Raw genomic sequence first — 26,546 nt, forward strand, 5'->3', positions numbered from 1 at the left:
AGTAAAGCAGCACCCTCCACCTCCCATATGGCAAACAACAAGCCTGAGTAGGCCTCAACTCCCAGATAAGCGAGACCAACCGCAGGGACCTGCTGTCCCCCAAGTTTGCCAGAAGAGAAGAGAGGAAGAGGTCTCTCTCTCCGTCTCATTTATACCTCTGTTTACGTAAAGGGATAGGGTGGAATAATTCCTTGGTTACCAGGAAGGAAGGCCTAAGACTCAAAACCATTACAATATTTTTTTTCAACTAACCCAAATGACCAGTTATACACACATGCTAGAGAGTACCTGGTAAAAAAAGAATATACATTTTCAGACATCATTGCATTATTTCAACTTTTACATTAACTTTTTCCAAAAAGTGTTATTTTAGTTCTGTGGAAAAACTATAAATCTCACCATTCTGTGCTTTACAATACTTACTTGAAAAGTATAACTTGCCTACACGTCCACAGTTGACTGTGCAGCAAAGTTGGACTTCACTCTTTTTCAAACACTTTGGAGTTTTTATTGTTTTTGTAGAGGATTATGGACGTGGCTCTGACTGAATCAAATTATGCTCCAAAAGCTTTTGAAGAGAAGTTCAGTCTCTCCAGGCACTCAGAATTCTCTTCTGTAGGCTGAAGAAGCTGACGGAAAGATTTAATCAAGTTTGATCAGGATTGACCTCTCTTCCAGGATTCAGATTTTCTGAAGAAGATTAGAACTCAAATAATGAACATTAACTCAGTCAGTAATGTATACATTTAAAAGGAAAATATTTCTATGATTTTGTTTTCCCTAGGAACCATGTGTATAATCTACATTTCTAAATCTGCAGGCATAATTTAGTGCCACTACAATTTGACATTTAATGGTTCTGTAAATTATTACAATTTCAATAAAATATCACATTTAAAATTTACAATTCAAAGACATAAAGTGGAAAATAAATTTGAAAAAAGTAGATAACCAATCATGACAGTAAAAATTAAAGCAGGCATTGAAAGGCAGCAAAGACCATAACTATTTCTCCATGGAGGGAATTTGTGCTTTTCAATTCTTCTTGTCTCAGTGATTTTAGCTCCCCTGGAGATGCTGTTTCACTTCATCAACTCCCAGTTCTACAGTTAAATTCCTACCACATAAAGCCCACAGCCCCAGTGCAGTCAACAGAGCTTGTCTTGGGCACTACACTCAGCTCTATGCTATCAACTTGAAGAGTTAGTATCATTCTGGCTGCCTAGATTCCAAAGCAATTCCAAGGATCTGAAGGAAAAAGCTTCTTAGAATTGTAGTAGCTGGAATTATTAATAATAGTTTATTAACAAGCTAAAATTTTGTTTTGAAGGCCCCATAGATGTCTGAAACAAATGTTGCTGAAACTTTCCAATTACATATTTAATACATCCATTTATCTGATAAAAAACAGTGCCATCTTAATGTTTATGTTTTTTCTTTAAAAAATTGATATGCTGCCAATCTAAGTTCCCCTGCAGCCTCACTCCCCCCATAGAAAGGTAATCACATTAGGTCCAAATTGCATTTGTTAGCCCTCAATCCTGCAATGCTATCAGTTCATTTCTTTATCACTGCCAAATATTTACACTGAAATTTCCATTTTCAAAAAGCACATAAACTTAGGTCCTCAGATTCCCTGTTGCAGCAAGATCTCTCTGGCTGTGTCTGGGAGATGCTTTCACTTTTGGCTATCTGATTTCAGAAATGTCTCAACCTGATGAGAGAACCAAATGCTTTATTTTGAGTCACTGAAGACTGTATGTTTGCAACAAATGCTGAAAATTAGTTTTTCAAGATAATTCTCAAAGGTATAAAAACTAGTATATATTCTATTAGCATATTATTGACAGGTGTATCTTCTTAGTGAGATGAACTGTTGCTCCCTGCCTTTACAAACCAGTGTGAATATATCACATTTAGTGATTTAGTCCTATCAGATTTGCATGAGTACAGCCAGAGCATGGCTTGCATAACACAGCTGATCAATAGGGCCTTGATAACATCGGCTCTGTGAATGAATCACTGTAAGGCTTTTACCTATGTGAGTATTTTCCACATGACTGTTCACTATTTGTTTGCTTAAGTAATGTTGCAGGGGTTTTTTTACACCTATTTCTTCATTCACATGCTGAGTTTTTTTTGGGTTTCTTTTTGATATTCAAGATTCTTGCAGGTGATACAGACTAATTTTATCTACTAGGCTACGCATTTTCACAAATCAGCACGAGAAGTAGCCACAGGAGGGTTTTCCTATCATTTCTTTCAACAATATTAGAATATGTGATTTTTTTTGTGTGTGTTTCCTGTCAAAAATATGTGCACGCAAAAATATACAAATTAAAAATAATGGTTCTTATTTTCACTTTCCGAGCTATAGATCGAACTTTGTGAAAGACTCTGCCTCACTCAGGTTAACACTTAAAACCCTCCCAATGGCAGAATTTCCAGAAAGCTCTCTGTGGCTATGAACTTACTCGAACACATTATGAATCCAGAAAAAAACGTCACTGACATAGTGAGAAGTTACTTCTGGGAAGTGGCAGAGCCTCCACAAGCATATCCTTACCCAATATCTGATTGAATTAGTAAACTTAGCTTTTAATCATCTGTTATATTTTACAAGAACACACTTCATTACTTGATTATATATATGCAAAAGAGGTGTTGTTCCATTCCCCTTATATATTATTGTATAAGCAGAATTTTATATATTATTCAAGTTTCTCATAAATTTTTAGCAGTTCAGATGCATATAAAATATTTATAGATGCAAGTGATACTTCATGAAAGCCTTCTCAACTGACAAATTCTTAACTACTGAATGCAACTAATTCCAATACATGGTTTAATGTGCCTTGCAGCTGACTTTTCAGTGAGTCCTTAAGGCTCTTCTCAGTGGTGACAAGAAATAGGACAAGAGGCAACAGGCAGAAACTGATACACAGGAAGTTCCACCTGAATATGAGGAAGAACTTCTTTCCTGTGCAGTGACCAAGTGCTGGAACAGGTTGTCCAGAGAGGTTATGGAGTCTCCCCCGCAGGAGATATTCAAGAACTGTCTGGATGCAATTCTGTGCCATATGCTCTAGTATGACCCTGCTTGAGCAGGAAGGTTGGACCAGATGACCCACTGTGGTCCCTTCCAATCTGATCCGTTCTGTGATTCTGTAAACATCAAAAGTTAAACTTGCTGGATAATTTTTAAAGATTCTTTTTTGGGGGTTCCAACTATGAGTACTTCACTTTGTTTGCAATTAAATTAACATGCAAGATTTAATAATTTCAACTATCTTCTCGTCTGAATCATAAAACCATAAGATTTTTTAGTCAAAATATTGGATTTTGAACCAGGTTGTATTGAGCTCCTTATGAATTCATATACAGAGCTTTCTCCTGGAACACTGGGTAAGGTACTTTTTGGATGGTCACCTTATTATCTTGAAATATAGGTATGTGTCAAAAGTGCTGCTATGTAAATATGCTTCTTTAATATTTAATAAAACTCCTTTCTGTAAAATGGGACAACAAATGACAGATTCCCTTGGATTTTAAGTGGTCCTCGTGTCTTTTCCAGTCAATACTGGAAACTATGTGACATTAAAATATGTGAGATTTTTTTCAGCTGAAATGTGAGGAAGAACGTGACAGTCACGGGAGCTGCAAAAAGCCAAATGCAGTAACTGCCAAAAAATTCATGTATATTGTAGGCTGGCTGGAATATAAAGCCTATCTAAAGGCCAGTGGGGATGAGCTGTTTAGTTGTGGGAAAGCGGAGTTAAGTGTACACAAAGATATTCTCATCCAAGTGTAACTCAATTACAAAATGTATCTCTTTATCTTCTATTATTTTTTAGAAATATATTATGGATTATCATTATACATTATGATATAATGTATATAATATATAATATATAATATATATAATATCACATCTTTATGACTTCATAAATTCACAACATAAATGTTTTTATAACTGCTTAAATATCTAAAATTTTATTTTGGAGAGAGATTGAGATTGAGAGAGAGAGAAGGTGATGTACCCTATCTGAGCATAGAACTCAATCCCATTAAAAAGATCTCTTCATTGTTACCAGTAGTTTAGTTAAGAGAAGCAAGGGAGGGGGGTCGGAGAGGAAAGTTCTCAGGATATAGGTCTAGAACCTACATGTTTGTGCTTCTATCAAATCAAGAAACCTTTATATAATAGAGGTAAACCAGAGAACACACCTTAATAACAGATAAGAAAGGAAAACTTTGTCATCAGCCCTCTGAGACAGAAGCCAGTCATGACAGTCATGGCATATTTCTATTTTATGAGTTCTTGCATTTAATGAAGAAGAAAATTTTTGAAAGAAGTCACACTGAAGGTGGTGTTCAGTTCCCTTAGGTTCTATGGGACATTCTACCACAAAGATATTTCAATATAATCATTCTTATTTTATATAATGAAAATAAGATAATACACAAATTCTCACTGATGGTAGCTATTATTATTATTATTATTATTATTATTATTTTGTTATTGTTATTATCTTTCTCTAGTTGATCAATTTTCCTGATTATTCTTTAAAATAAAAAATAGTGAAAATCCATATACTTTAAAAGACCTGTCAGGACATAGAATACAATCAGTGAAGCAGTGGAATGAGCTGTTTACCAATGCAGCTGAAAATCCAGAAAAACAAACTTTCTGTTTGTTAAAAAACAGTTCTTGCATTTCATTTTTGAGCAAAACAAGTGAATCAGTGTGGCTGAACCGTCAGGCTTTAATTGCTCCAAAAGTGTGATGACAAACAGGGAGCAGTGCCAGAAATTCACATGATTTATTATCTTCCTACACTTCAGTTTCAAGCAAATGTACAATCCCAGAGGGATTCTGAACCACTCCCTGACAGGCCCTCAGCATTGAATTAATACACATGACAAAAGAAAATTTAATGTAGAGCATCAGAACTGATTAATGGAAGTCATGTCAGCTGTCAGTACTCTGCAAACTAATCAGGCAAAATGCTCAAGAAGACTCAGTGCTGCATATGAAGGTTGACAGAGACTTTAAAGGGGACCAAAAAAATAACAATAAATTATTATTAAAAAAGATAAAATATAAGAGAATAATTGGGATTTTTTTTCTTTCAATGTTTAATATGTATTTTTTGGCCAACTGCCAAGCAACTAGGGTGTTAGTCTACAAATTCATTCCCATGCCTTTGTTTTCTAATCTCTGGAGTAACTTCTTATTTCAAGACTTTTGATTGTTTCTTTAACAGAGTCCTAAAACACTACTGATGTAATAAAGCCAAGCAATTCTAAGTAAAAATAATCTCATCCACAGTGTAAGAATTTATATCAGGATGAACTAACTCATTCAACCATGTGCCAGGTCTTCCAAGACTGAAGTATTCCATCTTGGAAAAACTCCTCCTTTAAACATGCCCAAAAATCAAACTCTGTATCCACTGACACACTTTGGCCTTGAATCATCTTTATAGTTTCATGTTGAGAGGACATAGTATGCCAAGAGAAAACCATGTAATGATTCATATAGGACAACCTAAAACGTCTTATCAAACATTCTGAATGTCCCTACACCCAGGTACGACTACAGTTGCTGCTGTTTTTTCTTTTAATATTGCTTGTCCTATAAAACTTCAATTAATTCTTTTCAACACTGAAGTTCTTAGTCACAGTATAGGGCTTTCATGAATACTATTCTGTCAGAAATATTGGACTCAGCTCAGCTCCTCCATCCTCTGAACATTTTGAACCATTGCACTAGTACCAAGCACTTCCATAGAATGCCATCTCCTCTGTCACAGAACAATGCCTCCTTATGGTATATTCTCATGTCTGTGTGTGTCAGAAGTCAGAGTTCACTGTAGAACTGAGCAGATCCAATATATCTACTACATCCATTGCTTTTATTTTTTGATGTATATTCTACATATAATCCCACGTAGAACCTTTACTGCACTACTGGAGATCAAAAGCCAAGCCCAGTGTATCCATGCAACTTATACCCTTATTTATTCATACCATGTTTTCCCAGTGAAAAAGAGTTGAAGCTCACAGGCATCTTGAGCTAGTGAGGCAGATGGCCACAGGCCAATAGCTGCACTCTGAAAAGGCTTCTTGTTCTGCTTGCTAATTGCTCTTCCTGGGTTTGGGTCAGCCCAGCCCTTCAATAGCTGAATCCATAACTTCCCTAGTGTCATCCACCCCTATAGAGAATTCCCAGGTTCATCAGCCCATTTCCAGTCCTTCTCCATGAATCAGATCCCTATAGAGAATTCCCAGCTTCATCAGCCCATTTCCAGTCCTCCTCCATGAATCAGATCCCAGCTGAGACAATGTGGTGGGCATATGTGAACTCTTACATAGTCCCGCTGTGCTTAGAGACAGTGAGGGACCACAGCTTGTCTTAAAATTTCAGTGCAAACATGTTGGACAGCCTGGTTCTCACATGGTACACCAAGTCCCATTTCTGCTTAAGCTTCCTTAAAGTCAACACTTCCCTAGAGTCCACAAACATTTTGAAAAACTATAAACATTGAACGGACTTCAGTGTAGGACCAGGAGATTTTCTTGGAGCTGGTTTTGTCACACCTTTTCTTCATCCCCAGATCCCTTGTTTTTCCATTTACTCTTCTTCAAGAGATCACAAATCCAGCTCCATCAGTTCCAGGACAACTCAGGCTCCCAGTCACTGGAGATACACTAGAGCAAAAGAGAAGTGTTTCCTTCTGGAACTTTCAAGGAAATTTCTCCCACAGAAGTAAACTGACAATGGTATCACATTCCACAAGAAGGGCTTTGGGGACACATCACTTTTGCCTGTTCATATTTCAGTCCATAGAGAGAGTTCAGGTATGACAGATTAGGTGTCCACTGTGTTGTGCATGCACATGTCTGAGAAAGAGCCTGGGAGGTGTCCTTTAAGGGCCTTATTTTTGATTGTGATCTCTATGAATGAGAGAAGGAAAATTCTGGATAGCAAAAATTGGGACAAATTGCCAGAATGAAGTCTGTGGTGTCTGATAAGCTACATTCTTGGGATATAAGAGATTCAAACTCATCTATGTACACAAAATTAAGGATCCACACCCAAGTGCTATATATCCATGGGGGCTGCTATACTCCATTCAGATACCAAAAGTGCCAAGCTGATGAGGGCAGACGTTTTCCAGCATATTTTACTTGCAGAGGAAGAGAGAGGTGCTTTATGAGCAGTGAGAAAATGTGGTCTTTCGTATTTCACAGTGACAGAGCTTTAAATCCTCTTCCTCTCCTCTGCCTTTCCTCCCACAGCAGTTCCCTGGAAAAAGAGGAGCTCAGAGATAATCCACTAATTTAGGATGGTGGAGGATAGCAGGCATGATGCAGGCAAACTGGACAGAGCGTGATGTTGAGAAGCAGTCAAGGGGCCTTAGAACCCTTGGCATGGCCAGGGCATCTCATGGGGCCTGACGTGCATGTAACCATAGCACTTGTGAGAGCCCTCAGAGATCAAGTGGCTTAACAGTTGCCAAAGATCTCATCAGGAGCTTAGGTCTAGGATAAATTTAAACTTAATTAATCCCCACAAGGGGATGTACCATCTAAGGAGTCTTTCTGCTGTGCCTTCTGCAACTGGACATGCCTATCTCATATTGGCCTTTTCAGCCACCAACGCGCTTGCAACAAACATGGGTAGAGCCCTTCCCAAATCTTCGTTCGTGAAGCCCAGCCATGATGACGAATCCCCACAATCTTTGTTGGTAATTCCTCACATTTGTGACAACTAATATCTAATTCTAGCCAAAATATGCTCTAAATAAGAACTGCCTAGCATGGTCACAACTGTGTGAGCTTGGAGTAATTAACTCAAACAGCAGAGCAGCTATTAGTTGCAGTTCCATTTACTGATGGATCATTGTTCATTTATATTAAGTATAAATATGTCTTGGGGTTACAGATAGGCTCTGCTCTCTCACTGTGGTTGTCAGCACCACCTCTTTATGGTTCTCCTTGACTGTCCTTTAGGGAAAAAGAGACAGTTCAAAGCAGCATGGCTATCAGGGCCTACAGCCTGCTCCTATTTCACGACTGACTGACACTGAGTTTCCCGAAGAAGAATCAGATCCATGCTCAGAAGAGAGTCCCACACATACTCTCTGCAAAAGTAGCTGGGCAGGCACAAAGAGCCCCTGTCTGTCCCCAGGCATACCGATGAAACTCCATACTGTTAAACCACAAGGGCCAAACGTCAGCCCTGTAGCACTCAATGAGCCAACTCAGTCCAATGGCTTCCTTAAACCTCATGGAAAGTCCATGCCCCTTTTGCACAGGGAGGCTACTACACTGTTACAGCCCGTAAGTCATGCCCATCGCTGGCAGAGGCTGCATGATGATGGACATAAAACTGACGTATGCCTGTGCCTTGATTTTGATTTCCACAAGCAAACCCAAACTAAATATCCTGCCAGACATGTTATTGCACAACCAGGCATGTTATATTCTTCAGCCAGCACATCAGATGCTCTCAGGGTAATCACGTCAGTGAAACTAAGCAAACACTTCACAGCAGAATGGACTCATCCCGACAATCTACAAAGGATTAGGCAGTTGCCAATGGATGAATATTTTTCACGGAATAATCAATCTCTCTCTAATCCTCAGCTCTGTATCTTAGGGAAAATCCATAAAATACCTGCCAAAAATGAGCATAGGAGCTAAAAATCATACTTCTACTGGCTCAGCTCACAGGCTCAGCAGAATTAGCAGTTGTACCACTCATAATATGATCCATGCCTCCAGTAATGCAATCAATAGCCTGATAATTTTCTCTCTTTCAAAGATGTAAATATCACCTTTCTTCTTTTACCCTTTCTTTCCAAGATGGTCTACCTGCTCTGTAATTTAACTAGTAAATTAGCTGAATTCCAAACATGTATTCTAAAATTGCTTCTGATTTTGAAGTCTGCTTTTCTTTAAGACCTGAAGTGTGCCCAGATGTTTGTCCAGTTTTTCCAAATGAGGAAGAAGGTGGTCTCTACCATAACAACTAGAAAGTAACACAGTGAGGACCTATAGACTTCTATCATTTTAAAGCTATTACAGGATCAAAACAGGATTCATAGACTGTTTTTTTCAACAAAACAGGCATTTGCTATCAAAAATGTTTTCTGAAGCCACAACGTCCAGATGCAAATGAGCTCTGCAGGGATTTAATTTCTTCCAGGCTGGATACTTGTAATTATTTCACCTTATACTGACTTGAGATTAAGTTGTTATCCTGAAACAATCTGTCAAGGAATTCAGCACTTATTTTTAATTCCCTGTTGCACCAGGAAAATATTCCATCCTGCCTATTTTATGGAAAAATTGTTCATTTGTTGGGGGTTTTTCTGTTAAATATGGTCTTTAAAAAAAAAAGTGAGGGTATGCCGTACAATTTGTGTACTGGGGTAATTTTGAGATATCTGCACAAACCAGTGAAATGGCATAAGCAATTTTCACACAGCTGATCTGGAGGAAAAAAAAAAAAAAAGCACTTTACAAACTGCAGATCTATGAATCATGAATCTCAGTCCACACAAAAAGCTGTGAGATCCTAATGAGCTATAGGAGAATAAGGCTTAAGGGGATATGTTAACTAACAAAACATCAGCCAGGACTCTGCAGTCAGAGCTGACAGAAACAAGTCTGTGCTCAGTGACCAGATGACTGTGACCCTGCTGGCTGCAGTTGGTTTGTCTTCACTCACCTTTCCAGGGTGCCAGTGTGTAACGTAATGTGCAGAGAGATGAAAGCTTGCACAGCCAACACAGCATTGCTCTCTTTCCTTCTGATGCACAGGGAGGATGTGCATACCCAGCAGCCTGGAAGCCTGCTAGCCTCAATCTTCTGACACTCTCTTCAGCTTAATAGGCACTTCATTTCATCCTTGGCATGATAGCAAGAGACCTCAAGCAGAGTTCTAATTTTCTCTTCTGCCTGATGACCACTTATGATGTTTAACCCTCCTATATCTCTTAATGAAGCTGACTAGACCAGAAAACATCACCAAAAAAAGTGTTTGTTTTCAGGTAGAATGTGTAAAACATTTTTTATCCATATTTTTAATTTTGCACCAAAAAAACCCCCAAGTGAAATTTAAGATCTTTGAAACTGAATGAAGGTGCAAAATATATGAGTAGTGTGACAGATGACAGAGGTCTGAAATACACTCAGCTGCTCTGAATTTTGCTAAGCCTTCATTCTGGCAAAGCTGTTGAGTTGACCAGGAAATGAAATGGAATTTGTGTTAATTTTATTTCATCATCTACAGCAGATGTTCAGGTGTTCTGATGCACAATTTCAAGCAAAGATGCTTAAAGGTTGTTTATCACAGAAGCTCATCACAGAAGCCTACTATTTATAATGGCAGCTAAAGGTGGTAAAGTGTATCTAAATAACAAGAATCAAAAGATTCAAAGAAACAGAGTAACTAAATCATTCTCCCTGATTGCTGGCACACAGATGCCACCCCTGCTTTCTATCTTAACTTATCTCAGTCTCATTTAACACCTTTATCCTAGTCACTAGAAAAGAGAAGCCTATTTCTTTCTGAAACTATTTACTCACTTTAAACAAGAAAAATATCTGTAAAGAACAAAAAAAGGGTAAGATTTTTGTACAGACATTACTTAACAGAAGCTTCTTTATGATATTAGCAGAAATAGTAGCAGTTTGACTTCAGAGATTACAATATTCATTGTTTTCTAATGCAGCCACCAACATACAACAAACATATCTTTTTCTGCAGTGCTATGATTTTTAAAATTATAGGTAATTTATGTGTAAATTAGTTCCATGGCAAATATAATCATAGTGTTTGTACTTTTTTTTTTAATTTTATAATACTGTGAAGGAGTCTTCTCACACTTTACACTGAGAAAATTTAGCTCTAAAAAGAAGCTCAATTTATTGACTTAAAGCAAACTAGAAATGTCATCTTTTGCTCTTCCTTTTCTTACTACAAAGTTATTTACAGCAAATTCTTCTACCTGATTTACCTGGAACAAGTGAATGTTTCTGGATGTTCAGCATATTCAGGAGGAACGGTGTCAGTCAAAACTGGCTACACAGACCTCAGAGGAGGATCCTGACCACAAACAATAATGGTAAAGTTTTGCTGGCTGGTTATTGTTGTTGCTACTTGGTATTTTACAGAAGATCACATCAGAGAAGACAGTTTGGGTCATCCAGCCTATCCTCTGCTCTCTAAACTTCTCCCTACATCATTCTCACTAACACCTTATTATCTAAGCTGCTCAGCAGTGCTGCAGCCACCCCAGCTATCACTTGACCTCTTCCTTAGAGCACAGCTTCCATGGTACTCTGCAACCCCACAGCACCGTGACCACAGGAAAGGCAGCGTGTGTCCCTTCAATACCTGTAAGCCTATAAGCCCCACCCAGGGATATAGTCAAAATTAAATAAGACAGATCTCTGCCACTGCAGCTGTATACTGTCATGCCCTGAGAGGCGATGTGCAATCCCTTGTGTCCTTCATCCTCTGCCCATGTGTATATGCTTCCTACATATTTTCATCAGCTGTGCAGAGCCACTGTCTTTTCCAAATCAATCTATACCTTTCTCCATCCCCTAGCTTTAGATCACAGAGGATCAAACATGCTACCCCAACAGAGAGGTTTAATGGTCAGTACACAACACACATGTTGATATGGTAAATTTACACCATCAAAAACGCAGTTCCCCTTTCAGTACTGTAACATTTGTTTTCTTAGGCGGAGTGACTAATATCAATACAGGGAAAGTTATTTAAGTATTTTTAGAGATATTTTAAATATCTGTCAGGTGTTATCTTGCTCTTGTTCATTTTCTACAGGTAAAAAGCGAAAGTCATGGAAAAAAAGATACAGAAAACAATGTTGCACATTTTGTAAAACAAATACTTACATGTCTTACAAAAAATTTTATTGGTCCTTCAATAGAATGAAATTACAACTTGGTAATAGTTAATAATTGCTCTCTAATGCAAAACAGATGTGGAAGAGACCCCCAGAGGCTGTCTAGTGCATGTCCAAGCAAGATAACAATACTCCATGTTTCTAACTCGTGTTTGAAGTGAAAGACTGCAGTATCCAATATCTTCTTAGTACAGAGGATCACTGCTTAACAGGGCTAATTAGAGGTCTTCTACCCTGATGTGCAGCCAGAAACACCGTTCCTACCATTTATAAACCACCACCTTTCTTCTTCATACTCACATGCATGTAGGCCACTAATTCCTTTTTCTTTTGCATCTCCTTTGCGTATTTGTGGAGTGTTACCATGTTGCCATCTCTTCTCAGCGCTTCTCTCACAGGCCAGATGTTCTGTTCTTACTGCTCTATCCTTGCCTTATTACAGTTATCCACATTAAGTCATATGTTTGCTGTTTTCCAGGCAATGCATCCATTTTGCCAGTTAATCTGAATTCTAAATACTGTCCATCCTAGTTCTTCCACTTGCTTCCATTCTACAGTCCACACATGAAATAAATGTATTCCTTAATAACATCAGCGATGCAAGTAGTGACTGAGACTGAAAAATGTGTTTAGAACATAATTTGATGTATTTTCTCACTTTGACCAGGAGCTTTTGGATTCATTTCGTAAGCACAGTTCCCTTGTCCCTTTTTTCATATCACAGTCATTTCATCAAGATACTTTTTCCTAGGGTTTTTTAGGAGAACAAAATATGACAGAGAGCAAACCAGCTTACTAAAGTCAGTTGGGTTTTTTCTCTATCTGAAAAGCCTGCTATTCTTCACAGAAAAAAATTTAGTTGATGTGACATTTTTTTCGAAATCTATTTTGGCTTTTATTTGTCATTTAGGTATTTTTCAAACTTTTTGATTATTTCTTCTGCAACCATTATAGACATCAAAGTTAAGCTGACTGGTCTGTAATTTCCTTTTTCTTTTTTTACTCTGTCTAAGGACAGGTAGTACCTTTGCCCTTTCTGAAATGTCATCATTTCTGAATCAGTTTACAGAATAATAGTTAATGGCACTGACAGTGTTTCTGTTTGTTCTTGAAGAACCCTTGAAGAAGGTGCAAGTCCATTAGGTGCATAGACACTAACATATCAAAATATTCAAACGTATTCTTTCCTAGTCTGTTGTTCTGGGCTTCCTGTCACTGATGCCAATGACATTTGCCATATGATCAATGCACACTCAATGTGATTGCCACAACAAGGCTGAATAAAAACCTCTTTCCCCCTTAGCATGATCTGCAATTAGCTGTTTGGGTTTTATTAATTATTTCTTGGTCTTCTTGTTACTGGTAGTGTACTTATAAAATGTATTTTTGTTACAGTTTACATCCCTTCTACTTGTGTCTCAGCACTCCTGGTGCTGTGCACACAAGGCCTTCTTATCCTCAATATCAGTTCCCCATTTTGTTTAGGCCTCACATGATGTAGTGTGAGCATTCACGATGTAGTGAAGTTTTTTCCTTATCCATCCCTTGCACAGGTGTTGCATACGTTTCTTTCTTTTCTGAGGCTGCTAACTCTCTTGAAACCTTTTTTCTTGACCTTCCTTCTGCAGAAAGGTTCTGACCTGGCTTTTTAAAGTCTGTCTATTGTCTTTATTCTTTTATCGCTTCTCCTTTCTTTCCAAAAAAATATGCCTTCCATCTTTAAATTTCCAGTTAATTTTTACCTGTTATTCATAATCAAGAATAAATAGTTTTAATTACTTTCAAGTTCTGTGCAGTGTCAAGAAATTGCTTTCAGCATACTGCAAAAGCTTTTCATATGGTTTGTTTAAAACTACATCTCAACTGATGCTCCTGATAGTGTTTAAAACTACATCTCAACTGATGCTCCTGATAGTTTCTGATGCTCCTACAGCATTTGATCGCATTGCATTTCCTTGGAGAAAAAGCCAGAAACCCCTTTTTAGTTGCTGTTTGGTGGTGCTCCTTGTGCCCAGGATAGCCTCTCTGATGATCTGCATCACCTGATAGCATTGCAAGAACGTGCACTGTACTTGAAAAGAAGGAAGAAAGATACTCCAAGCTTTCCAGGCTAGGAGTATGTGCTGCACCATCTCAAAGCTACCCATTGCAAAATAAATTTGTTCTCTCACCTAGTCTGGAAGTCTTTCCTGCCTAACAGAGTAGAAACAACCTGCATATCCAGGAGGCTCTTTCACTGAGAGATGTGCAACTTCTACTTTTTGGGGAAACTTTAGTTTTAGAGAAAATGGGACCAGCTGCTTTACCTCTTTAAAATTATCATAACAATTGACCCTTGTAAGGACTGTCTCATTTTCTCCTCCTTTCACTGATAGCAGAGACTCTCACTGGTGCTTGTTTACATCTCTGTTTCCCCTTTGCCTATTACATATTCTTAATTATAAAGCAATGTATTTTCCTCCTTTTATCAATCGAAATGTCTTGAGCCAATGTATATCAATATTGTAGTCATGTGAGTTATTCCCTAAAGCCTTTGCTATGCCAATTAAGTAATAATTTTAATTATGTACTGAGATTTCTATGCCTGCTCTTCCTAGAGACACAGTATTGAGCATGTGCATCTTTTCAGCTTTTCAATATTTTAGCTTCTCAATTTTTATTAAATTTTTGCATTGCCCTTTCCTGGGTATCAAGTTGTACACTATGCAATCGCTGGTCCCTTTCAACCCTATAAATGTCCCTGAATGAGAAAATTACACAGTAAATGCACAAAAAAAATTACATTTAAAATTGAAGGTGGCAGTTATAATACATTTTAAATATATGTCAACCCAATAGGGGTTTTAGTACTTGCTTTAAAGAACAGAACACAAACTCATAGAAAAAAACCAGAGAATTTTGCTTATGCAAAAGGAGAGGCTTCATGTCTGTCTTAATATGGCAGTTACCCAGAGCATTAAATTCAGTTTCCTGAACAAAAACCCACACTATTGAAAGACTAGGGTGGAGGGGATGATGCTCTGTTTATTATACTTTTTACTGGTTTTCACTGTGCTAAAACAATTTACACCGGTTCATGTTCTCTTCCTAGGTCACTATTGCCTTCTTTGTATCCAATTTCCAAGAAGTCAGACATAAGCACTTTAAGATATAATGTGTTCTTTAGCCTGCAATCTCTTTAGTGTCCACTAGTGACTGAATAAAAGACAATCCTGCAGGATAAGACACTGATGTAATCTTAATTCACTTCTCTTTGTTTAATTTTTGACAAGCAGTGGTTTCTGAAAAAATCATCCTCTCTGCACATTTTCTTTTTAGGTTTTAGTTGTAAGATTTTCACATGGTAACTAAATGTACAAAATACCTAGTGACAGATTCTGCTATCAGTAGATTTTCACATGGTAACTAAATGTACAAAATACCTAGTGACAGATTCTTCTATCAGTACTCCAAAAAAAATAAAAAAATTTCTGTTAAATTGAAAAAGCTAAAAAAAAGCTGAAGGGTTTGGTATTTCTGAAATGGTATCTAAAGTGTTATTGAAGCCACTGGAGTTGTAGGGCTGCTACTAAGAGAAGTGCAAGTCAGCAATGATGGCCTATACTTATTACACAAAAATACACACTCAAGCTACTTTTTCTTGCATGTCCTTCACACTGATTCCAACCATGTCTCAGAAGAGTCTCCTGTGATTAAACCTAACAACTTTATCCTACTCTTTTAATTCTTTGTCTTGTTATTGTGCAAATAATAATAGCCCAGATTTTCATACAGCAAAATAATCTTCTTAGTTGATTCTCCACAGGGTTTATTTATTCAGCTTTCTTTCCCAGGTCTTGAAATAATGTAGACAGTAACCTCTTTTCCCACTTCTCTTCCAATAAAAAAAGAAGGTATTTTTTTAACAAGAAAACAAGAAACACTGCGATCAGTGCTGATCACAGAAAAAATCCTTTTAAAGAATGCTTATTATTTATTAAATTCCAGATTCAGCATAAGCACATAAGGTATCCAAATTTTGCTATTTAATACTGATTAGCCCTTTTTAGAAGGCTCTCTAATCTGTACAGTTATTAAGTATAATGGCATTTAATTCAGCAAAGCCTAACACTAGGAATGAAAGTACATGTGGTAAACCCTATTATATCTAAAGAGATGGGTTGCATTTCCTTGTTTACATTTTAATACTCCTTTGGCAAGAACAACAAATTGTCATGTGTTTGAGGGCTTTTTTCCTTGATTATCAATTTTACCAATTGAAAGGAGGTTGGAGGTTGAAGATTTCCCTTTGAAATGGGTAAACAAGATTCAACAAAGGGAAGTGCAAAGTCCTGTACCTGGGAAGAAAAAATCCCAGGCACGATTACGGACTGGGGACCAACCAGCTGGAAAGCAGCTTTACAGAAAAGGGGCTGGAAGTCCTGGCAGGCACAAAGTTGAACATCAGCCAGCACTGTACCCTTGCAGCAAAGAGGGCCAACATCATCTCAGGTTGCCTTAGGAGAAGCATTGCCAGCTGACTGAAGTGATCCTTCCCCTTTGTTGAGAACTGGTGAGATACATCTGAGTGTTGAATCCAACTCTGGGCTTGCCAGAGCAAGAGAAAAATGAAAATAGTGAAGTGAGTCCAGCAAATGGGCAAGGAAATGACAGAGGGCTTACAGCAGCCCTACATGAAAGGCTAACAGAGCTGGGACTGTTCAGCCTGGAGAAGGCTCAGGAATATCCTATCCTGCACAAGAATGATAAAAGCAAATATTCCTGTCAGCATCTTCACACAGGAAACCATTCTTGTATGTTCTTGGGTATCAGCCTAATAGCACACATATTCTGCACTGAGGATTATAACCTCCTGTTGCAATGGGAATGAACTCTCTCTAATTTTTTTTCCATGCCTAATTATTACATTCTGTGTGTCTGTGGCTCATTAAAGAACTCTAAGACAAAGCTCCTATATATGCACAACAGAATGTGTATATATACACACAGAGATGTATATATGTATATATGCATACTGTTTTCACACACTCACATTTATAAAGACATACTATTTTTTAATGTATATGTTATGGAATGGGAACCCAATACTGCCAATAGGAAAACTAGTGGAGATTATATTTATTTGCCTTTTAAATTGGAACCAGAGAGACAATGAGAATTTATTGATACCACTTTTGTTGCAATCCTCAACAAGGTACTTATGTTTTCCAAAATTAGCACTAACATGCAATTTGGAATCTTAATTCCTGCTCTGTAAAGACAAATCACTGAATTAAAAGCTGTGTTATTGTCATGATTTAAGAATTAGTTTCACAAGATAATGTGTGGAAAATAGAGTGCAAAAGAGAGCACAGTGAGATAAGAAGAAGCAGCATTCCCTACAGCACTATTCTGTTCTACTTCTGTTTTCTGTATGGCACATCAGGAAGTTTTCCCTGTATTTGTATTCTCTGTGTGTAGTTCCCTGCTGTTATCTACCTGGCTTTGGCTAATTGGAACATTAGCACAATGGAGTGCTTGACTTGGCAGCTGAGGATTGCTTAAAAGTAATTTTTAACCAATGACTCATTTCTGAGTGGGCTTTATGATGGGTGGGCTCTGTCACCAATGAGATCTTTACGTCTTTGTAAAGATCATCTCATCATCCTGGGACTCTTTGAATACCAACATGCCTGGACAAAGGCAGAACGACTGGTGAGCTCGGTGGTTTAATTCCTTTTCCTGTACCAGAAATATGAGTTGCTAACACAGCAGGACCTTTTCCTCCTTTGCAATGATAGGACCATAATTTTGAGTGACAAGTAGAAACTATAATAGTGTTACAAATCTCTCCGGGTTATTTAAGAGCACTAATCAGAAAACAGCGTTCAATCGCTGTTGCATTCCTGAAATACTCTTCTCTGTTTACCCTGGGAGCAGCTGTCATTACCTCTTGTTAGCAGAGAGCCTACACAAAGAGGGTCTTCAGGGTAGTCAAGGTCGTGCCCAATCTGATCTCTTTTCTGGCAGTCCCAGAGCTGCCCGTGTGTGCTGAGCATACCCTACTCCTTTTACCTCTTCCCTTAGTATTCTACAAAACGCCCAGTTTCACTGAATAGAAATACTGCTTGGTAGATAAGTATTATCAAAGGGCAAGACACTTTGCAGCAACTTTGTGGATGGGTCTGTTCCCATGCACAAGACCCACACACAGGCTGCTGTATTCTTTGCATTGTGAAACAACAGCAATGACAACCAGTGAAATGGAAGAACATAAAGCAAGCAAACAGGTCATCAGTAGAAATCCTACATCACACCAGACAACATGCCTACATTTGTACCTTGCACAGTTTTAGATAAAGCAGAGGAACCCTCCCATGTGATTAACATTTTATATACGAGTAGAGGCATATTTAACTAATGAAACATTTAATAGGTTCATGAAAAACGTGGCAATTCACTGTGAGCCAGATTGAAACAGTGCAGTAATCTTTATGGTTCTTTTTATATATGTTGTTCTCTAGGTACAGTTTAAGATTTATCTTCACTTTAATTTAAAATCCTTTACTTTAAAGGGAGGCCAGTGACCACTCCAGGGGAAAAAAAAAGAAAATCAACACTGCCACTTGCCTCCTTACAAAAAAATTTCCAGAATGTAACTGTGCCCATAATTTGATACCAGCTTATTCTAAGATGAACTTTTAGCAAAAAATAAAATAAAAAAAAAACCAAACAAAAAACAAACAAACAAACAAAAAAAATAAAATCCAGTTATATTTTCTTGCAAATCTTCCAAGTCAGAGAAGAACTGGGTTTAGGAAAAATGCTTTGGAAGTTTGAGACTCTCCAGTATCTAGGGCTAATTAAAGGACAATGACTATCTCATTTTCGAGATTCATGGTCAACACAAAATTTTGTTACTTAAGCTTTAAGTAATTTCTTACTTAACCCAGTCAGAAGAGCAAATTTGACAAATGCATCAAAACTATATTGCTGATTCAAATTGAAACAAAAAACACATATTTACTCCTTGTGTATTAAACTGGATTCTCAGGGATATTTGCATAGGCCCCTTATTTTTGAACTCTCAGATTCACTTTTGCTGTGTCATGGAGGTTCTCAAGAACCTTGCCCTGCTGTTACCGTGTCACAGAGGACATTAGGCATAGCAAGGCTTACCTTTGCATCGCTCATCATGCAGAAAACTGCTGAAGTAACAACATTGCTCAAGAAATTAAGACCAAGTGTAAGGCAAAGCCAGAGGGCATTTAAGTAGATAAAATCCCTGGAAGTCATCAGTAGGACCTACCTTACTGATTGGGAATGCCTTAAGCAGTAAGTTATTAAGTATTACTGGGTGTCCTTCTCTCCCTTCTGGGAACACTTTAAACAATAAGTTACTAGATATTACTGGGTGTACCTGGTGTTACTTTCTCCCTTTCCACTACTGGGAGAACTGAGTTTACATAGCTACGTCCCACAGGGACACAAACAGAAAGGTATTTGGTATGACTACTCTGGCAGTCATATGCTACAGTACTGTCTGCAGACTCAGGATATTTTAGCTGTTTGTACACATGAATGCATCCTAGGCTCTCAGAAAGCCTGTGGTTACCTTTTCATGTGAAAATTTGTTAGTTTGTGGGGGTTTTTTTCCTGGCGTTAAATACCAGAGATTTTCCTATTTGCCATAGCAAGCCTCTTACTCTGTATGACAAGCTGACTGGTTGAGACAGTTCCAAAGCTATGGGACAAACATGGATCTGGCAGATCTCCTTATGGCTGGGACCCAAGTAATTAATCATGTGGAGTGGTCATTTGGTGAGAGTGGGAAGCTTTTCACTGTTGATGGAAATAGGCCAGGCTGAAGGAAGAACAAGCTGAGAAGGAACCAGATATAATTGATTTGAAATCCCACATTATGAGTTAGAATGCTACTAAAAACTTCCTCCTTCTCCTCAAGCATTTACTAGCATTTCTATACACTGTATGTGCATATCAATTATGCACATTATTTTTCTAATGTATCTACAGCACATCTGTGTTCATCACCGCTATAAGCACATACTTCTGATGTGCCTGGCCTGCCTCTTCTTGGATTTCTCATGTCTAAATCTAGACTCTTAATTCTATCCAATACATCTTCCTGGTCCTACATCAAGCACCTAGAGAAGAGTTGTGCTTTTGATACATTTCTTTCCTCAGAGAGCTTCTCCTCTGAAACAGTTTATTACTGATGCAAGTCACAGTCCATAATTTCACACTGACTGGCCATATAACAACATATTCCCTCCATGACCAGCTCCCACATCAGGGTTTGCCTCAGAAACAGCAAAAGGTATTGTGGGCAGAAAAATGGAGTCTTGTTCCCTTTAATCCAAGCCTTCTGCAAGTCAGTGTTCCCACAACATACTGAGGGAAAGCTAGTTTTCAAGACTATTTGTATTCACCTCTTTCTGCAAAGGACAACCTACCAGATGAATAACAGATGAGGTGGGTACATATCCACTAGCTGAGCAGTCGAACAAGTAAATAACAAGGCACATACTTGCAAACATTTGTCTGTCGCTGCAAACAAATCCTACCTGCAGAAGGTCACCTCCCCCTCATGCCTAAACATTGTGCCTTTCTCTGTAGTGGTTTAGGACTCCACTCTTCATGTTGATCAGCTTTCTTGGCTCAGCACCAGATATCTTCCTGGGCATCCTGGATGGTGAAGTCAGTAGAGAATTTCACCCAGGAATAAGACACCTAAATACCTTCTTTAAGAATCTGTTCTTGAAAACCAACATGAGACTTGGCTAAAGGCAAAGGAATTACACCTGAAACCTTGGTTTCAGAAAAAATTGAGACATTTTCACGTAAATCATCATATAATTGATCCAATAGATATTGTATTCGGGGAACAAAAGTGACAGGCATACATTAGCAACTGTCACACTCTTAAATTCAACCTCCCTTCCCTGTGCCCTTTCCCCAAAGAGCTTCACCCTACTAACCACTATGCAATGTCAGAGCTGTCTGGAAATACATCTCCTGAATATAATTAGTCTCAGTAGATGTAAGTTTCTTTGCTGCTGCTTTTATTTGTGAAAATTCTCTACTTTTAAACTCTGTACAGGCTCTGTGACCTGGAGGCAGAGGAGAGATGGTAATGGAATAGGTCAACTTTTCTGTTGGTTTTAAGGAAAAGTTCTAGTGCTTATTGAACTGATGAAGTCTAGCTGCCTATGGGTTTTTTTTATCTTGTGGTTGACTGCAAGCTCTGATTAAAGCTTCTCCCAGGGAAGGGGCACTTATAAGAACTCTCTCCAGAGTGGGTTCTCTACTATATGAGCTCACTCTTCAGCCTTTAGTCAGGGCACTTCAGGAGTTTCCAATCTATCTGGCTTGCTAATTTCACAGAATTCATAGGAATGTAATTATCTTTGGATTCATTTAATTTGCCTTTAATTCATCCACCAAATTCAAAAGTTATTGCTGGCAACAGAGAAGCAAATTATAATTAAGTAAGAAACTGGGCTAAAATCAACCACAGGGCTTACCTCCTTCCTTTTCTCTCTTGCACATGTATGCACACACAGACATACAAAAAGAGGGAAGAAAATGCGTGAAAATATCTTATCATAGCTGATGAGAGAAATGAACCCTGATAGGGCAGGCTGTCCCCCATCTCTATGCTTGCCCTTGAATTCCAATGATCTCTAAAAATCTTCCTACCAGCCTGCAGGTTGGTAGGAATTCCTTTTGTTGTTTCTTCCTATCCAGTGACATCCTCTCTGCTGCCTTCAAGTAAGGGAAGAATCTCCATTGCAAACATGACATTCACTGCAACCATTGCTGGAGTAACCTCAGCTGCTACCAGCAGCATTGAGCCCTCAAGGCCAGACGTACAAAGCTGAAGGATTCTCCTGTCAAGAAAAATATACTGTGACCTGATAAAAGAGAATCTTAGAAAGCTTCACATTATCTTCCAGTATTTCTTGCTGGTCTGTGTCATTGCTGCTTTATGTGGAGAGAAAAGTGGAATGAATTTTTTTCAACTAAATCTCATCTTTTCTCACCATAAAAATAGGTCAACCAAAAATCTAAAGGATTCGATAAATTTTCTGCCATAAATCTAGTTGGTGTTCCACTGTTTATAGCTGCAGTCTACTAATCTGTTCAATCTCTTTATCACAAGGGATTTCATTACAGTCCCATTAGTAATTACTCACAAGAGTTAGAGTGCTGTCTCCATCCAGTGGTGAAACATTAAAAATGCTGCTTTCCCAGAGCTTCAGTTTTTCAGATTTTTTGCAAAGCATGAAATACATGATGTCTTGATTTTAAATTGCACGACTAGCAATCAGATGATAACATTGAAAGATCCTATATGAGACCTAAAAATGCACATTCCCTCTGTAACAAAATGGGGTATTCTTTTATAATAAAAATCTCATCAACAAATGCCATGGGTTTTAATTCTTATTCCCCTTCAGATTTCAGCTTTCTCTTTGAAAGCTGATATTCTTCTGCCAACATAACCATATCTGGACACAAAAAAGCAGAGTCCCACCTACCTCCCTTTCCTCTTCCTCCTCCAGTTTAATACAGCTACATCAATAACCTCCTCTTTGTTAATGTAAAAAAAGCACTTCTAGCAGTTTATATTTTTCAAACATGGCAGCAGGAGAACACCACTAAAGAGAGTGCAGGATTTGACAAACTACCACGGCTTTGCCAAAAGAGACTCAGTAATTAATTAAGCTCCTGGTTCATTGCCTTTCTTATGAAATGTTAATTTTAGCTACCACAGACAGAAAAGAATAAAACGCAGGCAGAGCTGGTTAGCAGCACCCAAAGGAAAGCCAGGTTTATTCCTCACTGTAGCAGCTTGTCCTTTAAGTCTTTCAGAGACTGGATGCCCCAGCTTGACTCTTACCTTGGCCTCCAGGAATACATTCTTGTTTTCCTTTCTCTCTGTTTTTGCCCTGGCCTCAGGAAACATTCAGTCTCTGATTCTCCTCAAAAAGAAGAGAAAAAATCATGCTGTTTCAGTAGGACAACAACAACTTTATAAAAAATGGTGTGAGAGGTTAATTCAGACAATAAATGGCCTGCGCCAGACTCTCAGCAATGTTACATTGACCTGCTCTTTGTTTTGTTTTGTTTTCCCTAACTGCTTTTGAGTATGCCAAGGCCTGGCTGGTCTCCAGAAACCAGGAGCTGCAAAACAGTGCAACTCCATTTCTAAGTCATCTCCTTGGACTACCCTCAAGGCAGCACTGGCACAGTTCAGACTGTGTGTCTTTGTATTGTGAGGGCGCTGCTGAAGCCTGTACAGATGCACTGTATGTTCTGCATATGTCTGAAGCTGCAGTATGGGACTGGGAAGAAATCAATTTTTTCAACGTTACCTTTCAGCATTTTAAATCCATGTGTGGCCCATTCTCTTTTGAAGGCATGATAGCTCTCAAGTTGATAAAAAAAGAAGTGTCAGCAAAGCTGTGCCTGAGAAATTTGGAGAATTGCTGCTGAATGCTCAGTTGCTATTCCCATCAGCTGCCAGGTCATACTCCTCATTGCAGAAAGTTTTGAAATTAGACTTGCCAGAAAGTTCAGGAGTGTTTGGACCACCTCCTTGTTTTGGATCAGTTCCTAGATAACAGTATCAACAGACAACTTGATTCATTCAAATGGTCCTTCTAAACTGAACAGGACCAGCAAGTTATTAGCACACCAAGTTATGTATGCTGAGAATCTAGTTTTAATCTCCCATTAGGTCAAAGTGCAAATCTGGAAGTACTGGGGATAGTTCTCCTTTCATTGCCGAATCACTAATTTAAAGCTATTAATTTTTATAGAAGGAAATCTACCTCCCTCAGGAAAAGCATTAGTTTATTAGAAAACTAAGAATTAAACAATCTTCCTTTTTATTTCACATAGATTTCTCTAAAATACATAATGTATTTCTTTGAAAAGACGTGACCTTTTGAAAATATTTTCTCCAAGTCCCTAGGACTTTTCTATATCTCTTCCTGGCCAACTGTACACCCACATACACCACCACCACCCTTAGGTTCCATTGTCAAGGAGAGCACTCAGGTGGGACTTGGATGGTTCTGCTAGTCCTTTGAAGAAGACACTAAAAAACATCTGCATACCTTAAACAGTCAGATAAGAGAACCTGTGAGTTGTCTCCTCTGCTCAGGAGTGGTTCAAGAAGTCCAGAAACAGTGCTATTGGAGCCAACCTGCCCCTAGACAGGGGCCCCTGCCCCTGCTGCTATTTAGGTGAACCCCACATGAACTGCTTTGCCTAAAAAGGATGTATATTCTTCCATTAAAAAACAATTATAGAGAGAAAAAATTGTTACCCTTTGCCATTCAAGGACAAAAGTATGGTGCCAAGGAGGTGGCTGTTAATCAATGTGAGAGCTAGCAGCAAGTGCAGGTAGAACACAGACTGCTTCCTGAACACTGTGTATTCAGTGGGGACGTGAAGTTAGGTTCTAGCCCCTCCTCATCACATTTAGTGCCACATTCACCTTCATTTTTCATCTTCTTTAACAGATGCATTCTCCTAAAACCTTGCTGTAAGAGATACTTGTAATCAGCTACCTGCATTTCCAGACAATAGGATTGTAAAGGTACAGATTCCTCTCAATGAGACAGAGACTGTCTATGATATTCAGCTGATTTATCAGTTCACGACCTTGTACCCCATGACTCACAAATCCTCTGGTCCCATCAGCCTGCCATGACCTGAGAGTTCTCCACTATACTTTACACACAAGTAACTCTGGCAATCTTACAACACCCTTGGGAATAGGTCCTGAACTGCTCAAACTCTCATGTAAGTCACTCATTGTATTTAAATCCTCTGGTCCATGGAATTATTCATGTACTCTTTGTCCAAGGAAAGAAAAACTAGATCATAGAGGTCTTTTCATGGAAAGGTTCCTCTGTCTGTTAAACTAAAATAAGTCAACATAGCTATCACCCATTTCTTCATTCTGATTGCAGTGTTTCCAGAATCTCACAGTTACTTGTAGTGCAGGGCTTTGCTTAAATCACAGCAGTCATGTTCTGAGTAACTGCCAGCAGAACTGGCAGTGACCATGTATCGTTGGATCATTGCCTAGTTTTGTTTCTCAGATATCTCTCTTGTTCATCCCTGCAAATAACTCCAGGCTCAAGGTTAAGTAGAGTTGAAGCTTTTACATGCCTATCCCCACCCCACACAGACTGCTGACTGTCACTCTGGGGACTCACAAAGCATCCTAACCCCTGCTAGGGAATCCCTCTACAAGCCATTGACAATGTTTTTCCTCCCCTAGTCTAAACGATGACTTTGAGGTTGAGTCTTCTAAACAAATAGTTAATAGCAAACAATAGGAAATCTGAACGAACCTCCAAAGAATCCTCCCCTTGGAGTTAGCTGCATATCTAAAGCAAAGTTTGCTGCCTGTCTTTCAGGTCCATACTCTGGACGCTGTGGTTCTGTGCTATGTAAAAAAATTCTGAACCTTTCCAGTATATCATTAGCTACAGGGTTGGTAAACATTGACTTCCCTCCTGTTCCTGGAGGATTAACTTCTTACAGATGCAGCTTGTGATAAATAACTGAAACTTGAGGGGAAACATAATCTGTTGTCCAAAATCCTTTCTGTCAGGGCATTATTGTGCTGCATGCTGGGATTTCTTCACCTATGTTCCAGTATTCCCAGGTTAGGACATATCCATGTCTCTAGGAACTCAGTTCAGTGTTGCTCTGCTGCTCTCTCAAAACAGACACTAATTCCAGATGGCAAAGGGAACAGGACACCTTTTGATCTGACAGCCCTCCACGTACCTCACAGCTATGCATGGCTGTATCTGCACATCTGTGCTTACAGTTCTGCATCACAGAGGCAGAGACTCGGAGCACAGGGGTGCACAGTAACTAGAAGGCCTGAGAGCCACCATGCAGCAGCACAAGGCATTCTGTGTGTGTGTACACACACAGAATATTAGTTTGTATATAGCAAGTAAAAAAAGAGAGGAAATCTCAGACATCCCTGAATAATCTGCAGGCTTTATAAAACCAATCAAGTAGAAGAGACATACATTTACAAAAGGGGATCTGAACTCAGGTGACCTTTTCTGAGAAGTTTTTTTATCCTATATTTGGCTTTTCAGGGAGAATGCAACACATACATAATTCTAAGAGATACATATGAAAATATCATACTAATAAATTAACTAACCAAGGAAGCTACAGATAATCCTAACTGCAGGCCTCTGCGAAATTAGCTGAAGTCATTTTAGGTAAGTAATAATCCACTGACCAAACCTTGTTAATGACAGTCTAACTTCACAAGCCAGGATTGGGTGTCAAATTGGCACACAAAATATAAAAGATCTCTGTTTCATATTTTCTATACTCCTGCATATACATTTTCATAGCAAACTGTAAAAAACATGATGAGGAATGCAAATAAGATTTAATTTCTTCTACTGTACTCTTAAATATATCTGCCTTTCTTTTAACCTGATCTAATTCCTTAATTTTCTCTTTAATTCTGATCTGTAGAATTCAGATTGTGTAATTTGCAGCTATCCATTGATTTTATAATTTGTCTCTCAGAAGACC

At 38.5% G+C, this 26,546-nt stretch overlaps 2 long non-coding RNA genes across 3 annotated transcripts; one reads left to right on the forward strand and one right to left on the reverse strand.

The window, feature by feature from the left end:
• Nucleotides 1-19,109: 19,109 nt before the first annotated feature.
• LOC116787111 lies at nucleotides 19,110-21,893 on the forward strand. Its single transcript, XR_004357175.1, has 2 exons — nucleotides 19,110-19,265; nucleotides 21,699-21,893. It is a non-coding gene; the product is annotated as an uncharacterized LOC116787111 (long non-coding RNA).
• Nucleotides 21,026-25,417, reverse strand: LOC116787110. Of its 2 annotated transcripts, none has more exons than XR_004357174.1 (4): nucleotides 25,325-25,417; nucleotides 22,855-22,933; nucleotides 21,651-21,841; nucleotides 21,026-21,061 (listed from the first exon to the last, which is right to left on the reverse strand). It is a non-coding gene; the product is annotated as an uncharacterized LOC116787110 (long non-coding RNA). The 2 variants fall into 2 exon arrangements; XR_004357173.1 differs by having other exon boundaries at nucleotides 22,855-22,936; nucleotides 25,325-25,412.
• Nucleotides 25,418-26,546: the final 1,129 nt, after the last annotated feature.

The sequence above is a fragment of the Chiroxiphia lanceolata genome, chromosome 5, assembly GCF_009829145.1.
Source record: "Chiroxiphia lanceolata isolate bChiLan1 chromosome 5, bChiLan1.pri, whole genome shotgun sequence".
In the NCBI taxonomy this organism is placed as follows: Eukaryota; Metazoa; Chordata; class Aves; order Passeriformes; family Pipridae; genus Chiroxiphia; species Chiroxiphia lanceolata.